Below are 14,981 nucleotides of genomic sequence, written 5' to 3'. Positions count from 1 at the left end.
CTCGGGGCGTGGGACACGGCGGGGGGTGGTGGAAGGCTGTGGAGGGACATGAGGAGCCGTGAGGAGCCACGAGGAGACACGACGGGACGTGAGGGACGGCGAGCACAGCGCGTGTCCCGCCGCCTCAGGGGCCAAAGCGGCCCCGCGGCCCCGCCCGCCCCCGCCGCGCGCCAGCCCCGCGCACCGCGCCGCGATTGGCCGGGCCCCGGCGCGCGCCGGCGCCCCCTCGCCCCGCCATTGGCCGCCCGCTGTCCGCGCGCGCGGCCGCGTGCGCCCCCATTGTCACGCGCGGGGCGCTCTCCGAACGCTCCCGCCGCGCGCGCCCGCCGCCGCCGCCTCATTGGCTCCCCGGACGGTGATTGACGGGCGCCGCGGCCAATGGGCGGCGCCCGCCCCCCCCCCGGCGGTCTCAATATGGCAGCGGCGCCTCCCGGCGGCGGCGGCGTGTGCTGAGCCGCGGGTGTCCCGCGGGCTCCGGACCCGCCACCCCCGGGCACCCATCGGACACACAGCGCCCATCGCGCACCCACCGCACGCCGCCCGTCGCACGCCGCCCCGCAGGTGAGCGCGCGCCCTCTCGCTCGCGTCCCCCCCGCACGCCGGAGCCGTCGGGAGCATCTCCATCATCACCGCTCCGCCGCCGCCCCGCACCGCACGGCGGGGCGCGGAGGGTGGGAGAGCGGCGGTGCTCGGTCCCCAGCCGGCCCTGCGGCAGCGCCGGGTCTGCGCTTCACGTGTCACCGCCGGCGGCTGCGGGACCCGCCGGGACCCCCCCCGGTCCGGGCGTGCTGCGGGGGAGCGGCGGGGGGCGCTTGGGGGGAGCAGCGAGGGGCAGGAGAGGGTGCCCGCCGTGGGCAGCGGTCACTGGGGACAGGGCACAGCCGGGAGCTGCGGGCTCCCGAGGGATGCCTGCAGCCCTAGTGTCTATGGGAAGCGCTGCCCTGGCTGGAGATGCCGGCTCCCGAGGGATGCTCGCAGCCCTGGGGTCCACGGGAAGCGCTCCCGAGGGATTCCCGTAGCCCTGGGATCCATGGAAGCGCTACCCTGGCTGGAGGTGCGGGCTCCCGAGGGATGACCGCAGCCCCGTGATCCATGGGAAGCGCTGGCACCAACGCGGTCGTAAGAGAGTTGCGGGAGCGAGCGCGTAATTCCCAACCGCGTTGGGTTGGGAAGCGCTGGGAGAAACTGACCTGCTGTTCCTCGGCACTGGTCATTCATTCCCACTTTGCCCGCGGCATCCAGAGGATTCTGGGCTGGTGAAAGCTGGCTGGGATTAGGGTAGCGCTTGTGACTTGTTAATCATTTTGCCGTGTATGAAATTCTGATTAAAAAATGCATCGGCATAAATTAGGGGAGGCTGAGATCCATGGAGTGATTACTTGGGTGCCTGTCATTAGAGCATCTTTCCCCCTTCCTGTGTTATTAAAATGCTCCCGCCGTTTTCAATGACACTTCAGTGCTTGTGATGTAAATTATTGAACAAGGGCGAACAGGGACCTCCTTCACCTGTGCTGGAAGGGCCTGATCCCACAGAGAGCAACTTCTTGGCTCGGCAGTTTTCGGGACCCCTCTCCCGAGTCCTTGCTCCTGTCCCTGCCTGCCCTTCCCCGGCAAACCCACCTGGGTCAGGCAGAGTTGGATTGCACGTGGATGGAGCAGTCCTGTGGGATTCCAAAGCTGCGGCTGACCTTGGAAAGCACTGTGGTTTTCTCTCTCATCTTTTGCCTGAGTTGCCCTTGTAGGCTGTGATCTGGGGACTGATACGTGTCCGGGTCCTGGGAAGTGTCTTAGACTGGGATCATCACCCCGTGGGAGTTATTGTAACTGTTGGGTCGTGGCAGTGAATGTGCTACACTTACACCTTGGTCCTACTTGGGGGAAAACAGGATTGAGGAGTGGCTGGGGAATGAATGGGACTGTTTCTTCCCTTCTGGGCCCTGGGAGGGGGAGGTGGAAGAGGAATGCGGCTCACCTCTGCTTTGGGTACAGGCAGATCACTGCTGCTCCCTCTCTGGCTGTGGGATTTGCCCCAGAATCATGATTCCCATGGAGGGAAAAGCTGTTTCCTTCCCCAACAGCAGAGCAACTTGAAAATCCATGTTTTTAAGGGGATTCTGCCAGCAAGAATTTAATCTGCAGCCTTGTTGTTGTTGTTATTCTTGCATTAATGATCCAGTTATGCTTCCTGGGATATTAAAGGCAATATTCTGGAGTCCTTAAACAAATGCTCATCATCTTTAATGATAACTGACTTTGGGATCTGGCCCTACACAATCTCAGGTGGTGCTGACTGTAATTTGCCTTAAGGGAGACAAGATAAACTGCTGTTTGAAATGGCCTTTTCAGTGCCTCTGGTTGCTCTTGACCGAAGCAGAATCCAGTGATTTGTCTGGTCTTGCTTAGAAGAGGCAAGATAGTGGTAGTGGGGTTTTTTCCGCGAGAGGTGATTGTGCCATGTAGTCACTCAGTGGCCAGGAACACTGGAGAAGCCTTGTGAGGCCTTGTTTGAAGGGATCAGTGTGTGTAACAAGGGGGGAAAAAGCCATGTTTGCGAGTAGCAGAGCTGTGTTTCTGAGGAGAAGTTCTCGTGCTGTAGTGAGGAGCGTGGTATAAATAGCAGCGCTGGGTTTTAGGCACTGAATTCAAAGTTATGGTTTCCACAGCAACCAGCACTCAGCCTGTCGTTTGTGTATGGAATATTTCCCCCTTTTTTTAAAAAACCCCACGTGTCTGCCTTCTGGTGTTGTGCTGTGTCCATCCCTCCTCCACCGACACCTCGCGCTCGTTCCTCCTACACTGTTTTTGAGCGTCCCTCTCTCACCTTCCTTCTCTCCCAGTGGTTGTTGTCTTGCTCCATTCCCATCTCCAGGCTTCCCGCTGCCTTCTCCTGGGCCAGGAGATTCTGGCCACCATGTTGCTTTGTCTTCCAAGCCCTCCTTTCAGTACTGTTTGCTTCCAGCTGTGCCTGGGGCATGAGGGCAGAGCCCTGCTTGGAATCCCATATCCCTCAAATACCAACAGGTGTTTCCCATCTCTCCCTTACCCAGAGGGTTGTTATCTCAGTGGTAGATCCACATGCCCTCCTGGCTCTTCCTCAGCCATTTCTCTTGCAGCCCAAAGGAAATGAGAGCTGTGCACTGTGTGAAGGACCTGGGGACGTGCCCTTCCCATGGGAAGATCAGGATGCAGTGCTTGTTTTTATGAATGTTTGTCATACAAATGTGCAGTGTTGCTAAAGTGGTTTCATTTATAGCCAGGGGGTTGATGTATCTGCATGGTTGTGTCCAAGTTACAGTTTCCAGAGCAACTAGAGCAGCTTTGTGTCTTGGAAGACTGTTAACTAAAGCATGAAACATCACATCGAATTTGCCTTCCTTAAATTCTGTGATTTCAGCTACTGTTAAGAACGCAGCTGTGCTTATCCAAGAGCATGTTTAAAAGCCTCGAATGACCAAGCAGATCATCTTCAGATACCTACCTCTGCCATGAGAGCAGGAACGGGATTGTCAGCCCCCAAAGTAATTATCCTTAAAGTTATAGCATGAGGCACTTTAATAGAAAAAGGAAACAAAATAACCCACAAAAAAAGCTACCAAAGGAAAAAGCCAAAAAAGAATGAAACGGGCCACCTCAAGTACCGGGGGGGGGGGGCAGTTTTGGGCACCACAATGTAAGAAGGTTATAAAGCTCTTGGAGAGCATCTAGAGGAGGAACACAGATGGTGAAGGGTTGGGAGGGGCCATAAGAGGAGCAGCTGAGGGCACTTGGAATGTTCAGATGGAGGAGATTGAGGGCAGAGCTCACTGGGGGCTGCAGCTCCTCCTGAGGGGCAGCTCTGATCTCTGCTCTGTGTGAGCAGGGACAGGACCAGAGGCAACAGCTGGAATTGTGTCAGGAGAGGTTTAGGTTGGATCTCAGGAAAAGGTTCTTCCCCCAGAGGGTGGTCGGGCACTGAACAGGCTCCCCAGGGCAGTGGGCATGGCCCCAAGGCCCCCAGAGCTCAAGGAGTGTTAGGACAGTGCTCTGAGGGACAGGGTGGGACTCTTGGGGTGTCCTGGGCAGGGCCAGGAGTTGGACTGGATGATCCTTGTGGGTCCCTTCCAGCTCAGGATATTCTGTGGCTCTGTGATCTCGTCTCTGTCTCCAACCAGAACTAATGACAGAAGTACAGTCTGGCAGGACAGTGTAGAAAGGCTGATGTCAGCTGAAAGCAAACATCAAGTGAAGGATTCCCACTGCTGGAATATTGATCTGAAGAAGGAAGGGGAGTCGGGATCCCCTGTACATGAGAGCAGTTGGGCAGGCTGGGGTGCCAAAGGCTGGTCTGTTATCAATATTTTTTTTAATCTCCTTCTCTTTCCCCTCTCCTTTGGCTGCTGCTCCTTGTGAAACTGGGTCCCTCTTGCAGTGTCTCACTGAGCAGTGGCGCCAAGGACTCGGGAATCACGACAGGTCATTTTCCCATTGTAATTCAATTTGAGCCAGTGTTAATTTCAAAACAGTGGATGTATCTGCCTGGTTGGTGTCTCCTTGCTCTGTGAAGGGTTTTGTCGATAACAGGCGTGTCATTCCCTTAGAAATGGCCCTGCTGGGTCCTCGCACTGGTTGGAGCGATGATGCTGTAAAACGCTTGGTAGGTTACTCGGGGAATCTCAGCCAGGAGACTTTTAAATGTTGGCTTGTGTAAAAAGGAATTGCAAAGAGAACGTCTCGGGGGTTTTCCTCTCTTTTTGTTAGTAACCTTCCAGCTCAATGTTTTCCTTTTTATATCTTTAATATGTATGTAATGTTCCATTGATGCTGCCGCCTGTAACAGCGCTGTCAGCAGCCTATGGCTTTTGCTTAATAAAATGGAGGAATGATTCTTCTCCTGCGAGATGTTTTTGAAATGAAACTTAAACCCAAACCTTGTGATCTTTGGTGTGCTGCCCAGATTATAGAAACAAAATGATTGAAACAGCAGCTGGCAGTGGCTTGAAGTGAGCTGGAATACCTTGAACTTCTCCCCGGGTCGCTTTAGAGCCAAGGTGGGGATTTTGTTTTCTCTGTGCTCAGCCCAACCTTTGTGATTTTAGTGTGGAGGGAGTTCAGCTTGTTCCCATGGGAGCAAGGCTGCAGTGGGCTGGAGTATCTTCCAGCCTGGAGGTTTCCCATCCAGCTTGGGGAGACCCTTGGCTTTGACAAGTGAGGTAGAGGAGAAGGCTAAGACCAAGGAAGGTTACACAGAAGGTTATTTTTCATGTGTAAGTGATGAGGAGGGATGGACTGGTCCTCAGCATTGGATGTCACTTCTCAAAATATTCTGTTTTCCCCCAGACACTGGTTTTTGGGTTTAGAAAAAAAAAACAGTTTAAAAGTTCTGCTCTTTCAAACTAGGGAAAGTACCAACTTTTGACAAGGGCTTTGTGGTTGTTGAAAACAATAATTTTTGGGGAAACATTTCTCCTGGTAGCAGCAAACCTCTGTATTTTGAGTTTTGCAGCCCAGGCTGCAAAAACAAATGCTTAGAACACCCATGGTCACAAGTTACCTTGTGTGTGAGGGGTGTCTCTACTGCATCACATTATTCAGTGTGTCTTTATGTCTGCCTTTCCCCTTCATATGCTCCGTTCCTAAGATTAGTACAGCTTTCCTGCTCATGGATAAATAATTTAAACACCTGGACTGATTAAATGCATGCACAGGAGCTCAGAGCAGTCGTGGCTTTTCTTTTCTTTTGATTCCAAGACTGACTTTTCTGAGGAAGATTCAAAGCAACTGAAAATAGCTTCATCACAGAAACATCAAGCGCAACTTGAGCATTGTCGTGGATTCAGGCAGTGAACGTTTGCCTTCCCATTAGCGACGTCTCATTGAACACTCAAGGGCTTATTGACAACTCGTTTGCTTTGCCTAATTGTGTGCCTTGCTGGAGGGCAGGACCGTCCTTCCCTTGGCAGGGCTGGTGTGAGGGAGGTTTAGGAGCCAAGCTGAGCTCATCAGAGGGCTCCTGTGAACCCCGAGTTCTGCTGGGGGTGGAGGAGCTGCAGCGGTGCTTGCCTGTCTGAAAAAAAAAAAGTCCTTCCTGCTAATTTTCTTTCCAAAATGCCGTTTCCAAGAGGAACAGCTCTCTTGCTTTCCCCAAGAGAACTGCAGCCCAAACCAACCACCTAAGGAGAGAAGTGTTTTTCCTCTCTTGTCCTGCATCAGTCAGTGCTCAGACTGGCTGACAAAAGCACTCTCAGATGACTGGAGTTTCCTCTCCTTTTGTTGTAAAAAAAAAAAAAAATGCTCTTAGGAACTACCTTTATAGAGCAGCTGCATGTGTCTAGGCTGGAGTTAAACCACAGCTGGAAAACATCTCTCATCTCTCACTCAAAACATCTTATATCTAGAGATTTAAAACCTCGTGCCAGAAAGTTGTGGTGGAATTCTTTGCCCAAGATTTTTCCTGCTGCACCAGCACTACTCTACAAGGACATGAATACCTCGATTGCCTGTGTCTTGTCTGTCTTATTTGCAGAGGGAAATGTGCAGAAAACGGGGTAGTGGGAGGAAAGTTTCACTTGGCATTTGGATTTTTTGATTATCCCCCCTTTTTTTTTGAAAAAAAATTTTTTTTAATATTTTACAGTAACCTGGAAGATTTGTCATGGCTTCAGTCCTCTCTCTGGCTTTCCACCCTCCTTTAGAAGCAATGCTGAGCCAGACACCAGGCTTTTTGCAAGCCAGGGCAATTCCTGCTTGGATCCAGTTCCTGCTTGTCAGTGGGATCCATCCATTACTGTAGCAGCAGGGTGGGTTTTGTTGTTTCAGATGATCCCTTGCCCTAAGCCCATCACACTTTACTTCTTCTAAGGCCAATCCTATGCCTGCTTTTCCCCCTTGGCATGCTTTGGGGAAGATTGGCCTCTCCAGCTCCTCCACGTGGTCCCTTCTCTCCTCTCTGCCGGAACTTTCCTGTAACTTGCTGCTGTTCCTTGCCAGTGGAGCCTTGGGCAAAAGGCATCTCCCTCCGTGTCCCAGTGCTCCAGCACGGCTCTGTTTGGTTGCATCAGCTCCTCAGCTCAGTTTGCTTATGGAAAGCATGTCTTAAACCTTCAGAGTGCTGCTTCCTGACCACCCAGAGAGCTCCTGCGGAGTTTCAGTGCTGTCTGGAACTTGGATGAAAGCCTTAATTCATGCCCTGTCTGCATTTCTGCATTCCTACCTGCAGGGCTTGCAGGAGGCCTCCATCTGTAGCTTGTTCCTTCATCATGGGCCTTTGTTGGAGTTTGGGCAGGTGCCTGTGCAACACAAGTTTAAGTGTGTTCTCCACTGACTGTGTGAAAGGTTATCTGTAGCTTCCATTTAGGTTTGGGATGATGGGATGATGCATTTTTATAGTGTTTCCACACCAGGACCTGCTGGAGCAAGTCCAGAGGAGGCACCAAGATGATCAGAGGGATGGAGCACCTCTGCTGTGAAGAAAGGCTGGGAGAATTGGGATTGTTCAGCCTGGAGAAAGAGAAGCTTTGGGGTGACCTAACTGTGGCCTTTCAGGACCTGAAGGGAGCTACAGGAAAGATGGAGAGGGAATATTTACAAGGGCCTTGAGTGACAGGACAAGGGGGAATGGTTTCACACTGACAGAGAGTAGGTTTAGGTTGGATATTAAGAGGAAATTGTTCCCGTGAATGTGGTGAGGCCCTGGCACAGGTTGCCCAGAAAAGCTGTGGCTGCCCCTGTATCCCTGGAAGTGTCCAAGGCTGGGTTGGACAGGGCTTGGAGCAACCTGGACTAGTGAAAGGTGTCCCTGCCCATGGCAAGGGGTGGGACTGGATGGGTTTTTAAGGTTCCTTCCAACCCAAACCCTTCTGTGATTCTGTGAACATAAATCTTGCTGCCTCCGCTTGTTGCTAATGAAAGACATTTCCTGGCTTGGTCTTCAGTGTCTCCTGGGAAAGTCACACCAGTTGAGTGAGCAGATCTGCTGATGAAGTCAGCATGTTTGGGATATTGCCCCATGCCTTGGAAACCTTTGTTTGTTCTGTTTATGTTGGTTATAACAAGGGGGTTGCTCCATGCTGTCCCTTTGCCGTGGGGGAGTTGTGAGGAAGGAAAGTAGAGCTGACAGAATTACCTGCCAGCATAATTAAATGCATAGCTAAATGGATATAAAAAGACCAGACAAGTAAATTGCTTTTTGTACAAATAGCCTTTTGTCTTCTGTTTTTTATTGAGGCTTGCCAAAGTGCGAAGATCCCTCTGTGAAAATAAGGTGAGCAATTAGTATTAATTGATTTGGGTTTTAATCCGGGTTGGGCTGAGCTTGCTGAGGCTCAGTGTGGCAATGTATGAAATTGCAGGAGGAATTGATTGCATTTTGTCTCTTCCATGTGCAGCTTTCCCTTAAACTGCTAATGAAATTCCGTCACTAACGAACAGCGTGTTCCATTAAATGTGAGTTCATCTTGGAATTGTTAACAAGTGTCTTTTGGGGATCCTTTTTCCTTGCTAGGCCCCTCCTTTGCTGGGTGTACAGTCTTGAGTTTCACTCTTGGTTTCTTAAAGATGTGCATGGAGATAGCAACACTTCTGTGTCCGTTCCTATATTTCTCTTTGGAGAGTATTTTTCATGGAATGGTTAGTTTGGTTTTTTTTGCTTTGCCTTTGGTAGCAATTACTGCTGCTTGCATTTGTGGCTTCCAGTCCAGAACAAAGCTGGTTTGTGTGTCTGACCAGTGGTAATTGTTCACAGTTGATAATGTTGGAGACCCCTCATTGTGGCTGGGACCTGAATTGTACCAACTGCTGCTGAACCCAAATTATAGAGGTTTAATTTTGACTTCAGGGCTCCTGTGCTGGAATATTTTCTTTCCCCTGGTAATAAACCAAAGAAAAAGTCAGTGTTTAAGATCTTTCCTAAACATGCCAAGTGGGACACAGAAGCCAGTGTCTCAAAAGCTGCCTAAATTTCTATTCTTACCCTTGTCTGCTCTCAGACTTTCCTGGTGACACTGAGTTATCACATCCCATGGGGCAGTTAAACCCATTCCCTGCCTATTTAAATGTGCACTGTGTATGTTAGGTGGCATATGTTGAGTAAGAGGGGAGTTCAGGGAATGAGTGGATGTGGCACTCAGTGCTCTGGACTGGTTGACAAGGTGTGGATTGGCCCCGAGTTGGAACTTGATGATCTCAGAGGTCTCGTCCAACCTTAATGATTCCGTGATTTACAAATGTCTGAGAAGTGTTGTTTGCTCCTAAGTGATTAGGAGATTAAGTAATGGATTAATTGTAGTTATTGCATTGGAACACCCCTAATGTGTGTAGATACAAGGCCTGTGTCCTCTCTGAAAGGGTCGAGTCTTGCTCACCTGTGAGAGGGGGTGGGTGTTTGATTTTGGGGAATTATTTTGTTGGCAATTCACGTTTTCGTCCTTGTTTCTCAAATGAAAACTTTTTAGCTTTCAACTTTGGTCTGAAATGTTTACTTTTCTTCTACATGTGGAGATTGTTGGTAACACATGATTTCAGGGGAATGTTCTGTTTTGCATCACAGGAAGGCTTCAGAAAGCTGCGAGATTGGCAAAACCCAGTTTTCCTTTGGCCATTTGTGCGTGTTTGGAGGTACCTGCTGGGGCATGAGGTGAAGTTGAGCTCAGCCTGGGTGAGTAACACAGTTTTTTGTGCAGCCTCCTCTTCCCGTGGGGGCTTGTGAACACATTCTCACATCATATTTGATTTTTTTCCTACTATGAAATACATCTGTGGAAGGCAACTAATTAGTGCCAGACCCTTCTGTCCTAGGGACGAGTGTAAGACCAGGGCAGGTGCTACTGACACTTCTCCAAAATGCTCTCCCAGCAATGTGCATTTGGGGGATTTTGCAGCCTGTTTGTATTTAGCAGCTTTTTTTTTTTTTTCCAGAGTAAGCCTCTCTCACTTGATTTCTGACAGTCTGCACCAGTTTTTGTGATGACTGTATGCATTTCTCTCTGGGTAATATGAACTTGAAAATCAGCAGTGTTATCATGTTTATCATCTGTCGGGTGTGAGGCTTGTGATGGGTCAAGAAAAGGCTTGGATGGTATTGACCAGCAGTCACCAATTTAGCTGATGGCCAAATCCATGCTGTGGGTGGTTTGTTTTGTGTGTGGGTTTTTTATTTGTTTGGTTTTTTGTTTGTGTTGTTGTTGTTGTTGCTGTTGTTGTGTTTTCATTTGTTTTGCGTTTTTGGTTGTGTTTTTTTGTTTTGTTTTGTTCTTTTGGCTGTGGTTTTTTCTCGTGCCTCAGGTGAAGGATGAATTAATGTCAGTGTTAAAAGCTCTGGCATGGCTGCAGTGGGGCATTCACAGCTCTGTGAAGACACTCACTGGAGCATGTGACTGTGGAGGTACTTAGTGGTTCACTAATTGCATTACTCACTGCAGCTTGTCTGGGCCATCTGGGGGGAACACAGAGCTGCAGGCTCTGGAGTGCAGGTTCAGGTCTGAGGGCTGCAGACAGTTTTTTACCTTGTTCATAGAATCCCAGAATGGTTTGGCTGGGAAGGGACCTTAAAGACCATCCATTTCCACCCTCTGCCATGGGCAGGGACACCTTCCACTAGCCCAGGTTGCTCCAGCCTGGCCTTGGACACTTCCAGGGATGAGGCAGCCACAGCTTCTGTGGGCAACTTTGCCAGGGCCTCCCCACCCTCCCAGCCAGGAATTCCTTCCCAATATCCCATCTAACCCTGTGCTTTGTCCATGTGAAGGCATTCCCCCTTGTCCTGTGCTTCCATCCCTTGTCTCCAGTCCCTCTCCAGCTCTCCTGGAGCCCCTTTAGGCCCTGCAAGGGACTCTCAGCTCTCCCTGGAGCCTTCCCTTCTCCAGGTGAACCCCCCCAGCTCTCCCAGCCTGGCTCCAGAGCAGAGGGGCTCCAGCCCTGGCAGCATCTCCGGGTCCTCCTCTGGACTCTCTCCAGCAGCTCCACGTCCTTGTGCTGTTGTTCCCAGGGCTGGAGGCAGCTCTGCAGGGGGGTCTCACCTGAGGGGCAGAATCCCCCCTCCCTTGCTCTGGGATCAGCCCAGGACACCGGGGGGTTCTGGGCCAGGGCATGTCCAGCTTCTCATCCCCCAACACCCCCAAGTCCTTCTCCCCAGGGCTGCTCTTCATCCGTTCTCCTTCCAGCCTGTGTTTGTGCCTGGGATTACTCTGACCCAGGTGCAGGACTTCAGACACAGACTGGTCATTTACTGAGGGAACTCAATATCTTCGCTGTGTTTGTCTGCTGGCAGACAGTCACTGTCTTGTGTGCACGTGTGCCTGGACCCTGCCAGCTGTGGAAAAGCTGGGGGACTGAAGGACGGGGAACAAAATCCAGCAAAGAAACATGGGAAAGCTGCTGTGGGAGCCCTCTGGTAAAAAATGGGACTGAGCAAGTGCCATTAGTGGCAACTGGGGTGTGCATTTTGGAAGCTGTGGATGTGTCACATATAAGTGAGGGAAACATGCCTTGCTGTACCTTGGTTTCTCCCTGTGTTAAATCTGAAAACACTGCTTATAACACAGCAGACCTTGTTAAAACTAAGCCTGTGAGTGTGAGTGCCCTGGATTTAAACCAAGGAGAAAAATGTACCTGTTTAGTGCTTGGATGCAGTGGTGAAGTCAAATGCTTGACTTAATGAAGAATCCCACATGTCATTCCTTTTCATTGCCTTTTCTCCCCATTGAGGGGTGGAATCTGCACTGATGTCCTTCCACCTCTGGCATTGTCAGGGGATAAAAGAGGCCAGGTGACAGCAAGGAGGCACCTGGAGGGGGCAGTGGAAGAAGTGCTTGTAGGTTTGGCCAACAGAAAGTAAGTCTCTGTATTTCTTAACTAACAATGCCTAAAGACACTCCCCTCTCCTTTCCCTTCCTGGAAAAGGAGGAAAAACATCCCCCAGAAGGCACCCCTGGGGTCTGATAGATAAGCTGTCTGCATTTTTGTGGCAGGGAGTCATCTCTTCCCCTTAGCCCCTGCCCCAGGTAGGCTTTATCTGTCCCACATCTGGCCCCCAGGATTCTCTGGTTTTACAGACTTTTGGAGAACTAAATTGTTGGTCAAGTCCCAGGAGCCTCCTGGGTTGGATGGATGTGACTGTGGCTGCTGCTGCTGGGGGGCTTCTCCTGTTCCCCCTGGCAACAGGGACTCTCTGGTTGCTCAGGATTGTTCCATCCCACTGGAGCAGGTTACAAGTTTAGTGCCTTTTTATTTTTTTTTTGTTGGCACTTTACCTTTTGCCTCCTTCTGCCCTGCAGTGGGAGCAGGAGAGGCATCAGAAAGGGGGCTGAACCTTGTGCTTAAAATCAAACTCGCAGGCTGGTGTGGCTATGGAAGCAAATCCATGATTTTTTTACGGAGAACCCAAGTTTTCTTGAAATATGGGAGGAGAGGAAGAGAGAAATGAGGCTTCAGGTTGCTCCTTGTGCTGGGAATGTGGAAGGACATCCTTCGGCCTGGGGACAGAAAAAAAAAAAAGGGATATAGATAGAGCTCTGCACAAGAAAGAGGGAAGAACATTTTTCTAGAAGGATTGGAGGTTGCTGGAAGGGTTGGCAGCAGCAGTGCAGGCACAGTTTTGCTGAGAGCCCTTAGGATCCACGCCAGATGAAATCCTGCGGAGGAGGCAGGGGCACCCTAATGGGAATTGTAGTGTGGCGAGTTGGGAATGGCAGGACATGAAATGCCTCGGGAGATTTGCCTGCTGCAGATGCTCAGGCTCTCTGGAATCAGTGAACAACCAGTCTCAGTCCACAGGAGGGGGATTTATCCCCTGTTTTGATGGACAGGAGAGAGAAGAGCTGGTGCGTGGTGGGAGTGAGGAGGGAGCCACAGGATAATGTGAGGCTTGGGCTGGGAATCCTGCTCAGCAACTGGCATGGCCAAGGGCTGTGTCTGTGACAGCCAGGGAAAACAGCAGCCCCAGGGGGCTGCTCCTGTGTGGTGCCAGGTAGGGACCAGCACCTGCCCAGGTGGGTGGTGGGGAAGGAGGTGCTTGAGGAAGTGCACAGACCTGACCTGGGGTGGGATGTCCTGACCCTGCCAGCCAGGCAGATGAAAAGGACTGACAGCCAGCTGGGGCTGCTGGTGTGGGGTCAGAGGGGTGGGTGTCCCTGGGCTCTGCAGCCCCCGGGCCGCCAGCAGCATGTTTGTGTCAGCAGGGTCCCACACGTCTGCAGGGGCTTTCTCTCCAGACTGATAGGAGCAAGCATTGCTCTCTTGGATCATCCCAAATCCTTGCTGACAGGAGGAATGTGCGGGTTTCTTGCCTCGTGGCTCCTCTGCTCCAGCACACCCTGCAAGCACAGGCACACGGGCACCCCGTTGTCCTGTTGGGTTTCAGTGCCTCTCTTAGACAGGGAACGCTCATTTGAAGAGGTTTGTCAGCACCCAAACCTGGGTCACTGCTGGGAGGGGGTCCTGGGAAGGCATCTGTGTTCTGTGACCCTGTTTGTACACAGCCTGCAAGGATCCTACCTGCTGAGGGCACACCCGTGTTGGAACGAGGGGAAAACAATGGCAAGGATGAGGATTCAACAAAATGTCTGCGACAGACAGCAGTCTCTCCTTAGGCAGTCCTAGAAAGGAGGTATCCCTTCTCTCAAGCAGAAGCTGGAAATTGCTTTATTTTTTTGTACTTTTGAAAGTTATCCAAGGGAGCAGTAAGGGTTGTCAAGCATTTTGAGAGTAACCTGAGAATGTTGCCCTAAACAGACTTGTTCTGGTTCTAGGCCTGCACTAGTCTTTGTGGAAAGGAAGAATTTAATCCCCATCACCTTCGTGTTGGCTCTAAGCGTGTTGTGAGTCAGGTTTTCAGGTGTTAAGACAACCTTGGTTTGGTGAGCCCTGCTCTGTACTTTCACTCCTACCTGCTGCTCAGTCACCTCTTTAACAAACGTGGGCACATGGAGGTGTTTGTACCATCAAAGTGCCTGATGCAAATGTACAATCTTCTCTCAACACATCCTTCCTTCCTTAGTGCTGGAGGTGGTGGGAGGAACTGGATGTGAAACACTCTTTATCTCAGTAAGAGAAGGTGTCTGAACCTGTTTGCACTTCAGGGGCAGGTACTACACCTCCTTTTATCCCTGTGAAAGACCAGCTTTTCTTCTTTTGTTTGCAGGGTGCTTTGGGCTTTCCTTTTGCTTGGTGGCTCCACAGGCCACATGGAGTAGGAAGATGCCAGAAATATGGGAAAGGAGAGGCAGCTGTGTGCGTGGTGGTGTTTTCTGCTTCCCTGCAGTTGACTGTGGCAAGTAAATGAACCTCTGATCCGTAGCAGTTCCTGGCCACTAAACACTTGCCTGGTGAATTTTAACCAGCAGGAAGTTTGCAGAAAACATGTTGAGAATTGTCACTTTAACAGGCTGGCATTGTGATAAGAAAGCACCAGCACACAGGGCAGGTTTTGTTCACAGGGGGATGTTTTTGCTGTATTTCATCAAGCCATTCCCAATCCTGTCTTTTTTGTTGGAGTCACTCTCTTCCTTCCTGAGTGTACCCCATTGGCTAATTGCTCTCCTTCCAGGGGTTCTTGGTGCATGTGCCCATCCCTCCCGATCTTTACACACCTGTTGAAGAGAACTGGTAACCTTTCTCTTCTTTCTCACAAAATGCAGAGCCAAATGCTGCTGGAACAGCCTCTTTTTTTAGCCATTGAAGGTGACTGTTTCTGAAGGAACTGAGAAGTGCTGGGATCTGATCTGTCTCCCAGATAATTGGAGCATGTTTTTTGTGCGTGCCACTGGATGTTTCAAGACTGGGATTGTAATTGCTGCAGGTTTGACTTGGTGTGGCATATTGGGATGGAAAGTCTGGAGGAGTGCACAGACTTCAGTGCCTCAGTGGGACAGGCTGTTCCTTGCTCAAAACTGAGGTCACTTTGGTGCCATAAAACACATCCTGGCTTTGCCTAAGTGGGTAGGACAGTTGGTATCAATGGAGTTCCTCTGGCTTGCCAACAGAACTTAATCCAGCCTTAAATCTTGTCT

At 50.8% G+C, this 14,981-nt stretch overlaps 1 long non-coding RNA gene across 2 annotated transcripts in view; it reads left to right on the top strand.

Moving 5' to 3' along the window:
• Nucleotides 1-412: 412 nt before the first annotated feature.
• The window catches only part of LOC120325090, a 31,058-nt gene continuing 16,489 nt past the window's right edge, over nucleotides 413-14,981 (top strand). Inside the window, exons 1-4 of one of the 2 annotated variants that reach the window (XR_005566912.1) lie at nucleotides 413-561; nucleotides 8,203-8,239; nucleotides 8,364-8,421; nucleotides 9,524-9,631. This is a non-coding gene — a long non-coding RNA (uncharacterized LOC120325090). The remainder of the gene's footprint in view (nucleotides 562-8,202; nucleotides 8,240-8,363; nucleotides 8,422-9,523; nucleotides 9,632-14,981) is intronic. The other variant, XR_005566913.1, reaches the window with a different exon arrangement.

This window comes from Pipra filicauda, unplaced genomic scaffold, assembly GCF_003945595.2.
Source record: "Pipra filicauda isolate LSUMZ 115617 unplaced genomic scaffold, ASM394559v2 scaffold81_size6448238_pilon, whole genome shotgun sequence".
NCBI lineage: Eukaryota > Metazoa > Chordata > Aves > Passeriformes > Pipridae > Pipra > Pipra filicauda.
This window is presented reverse-complemented; position numbering and strand designations above follow the sequence as displayed.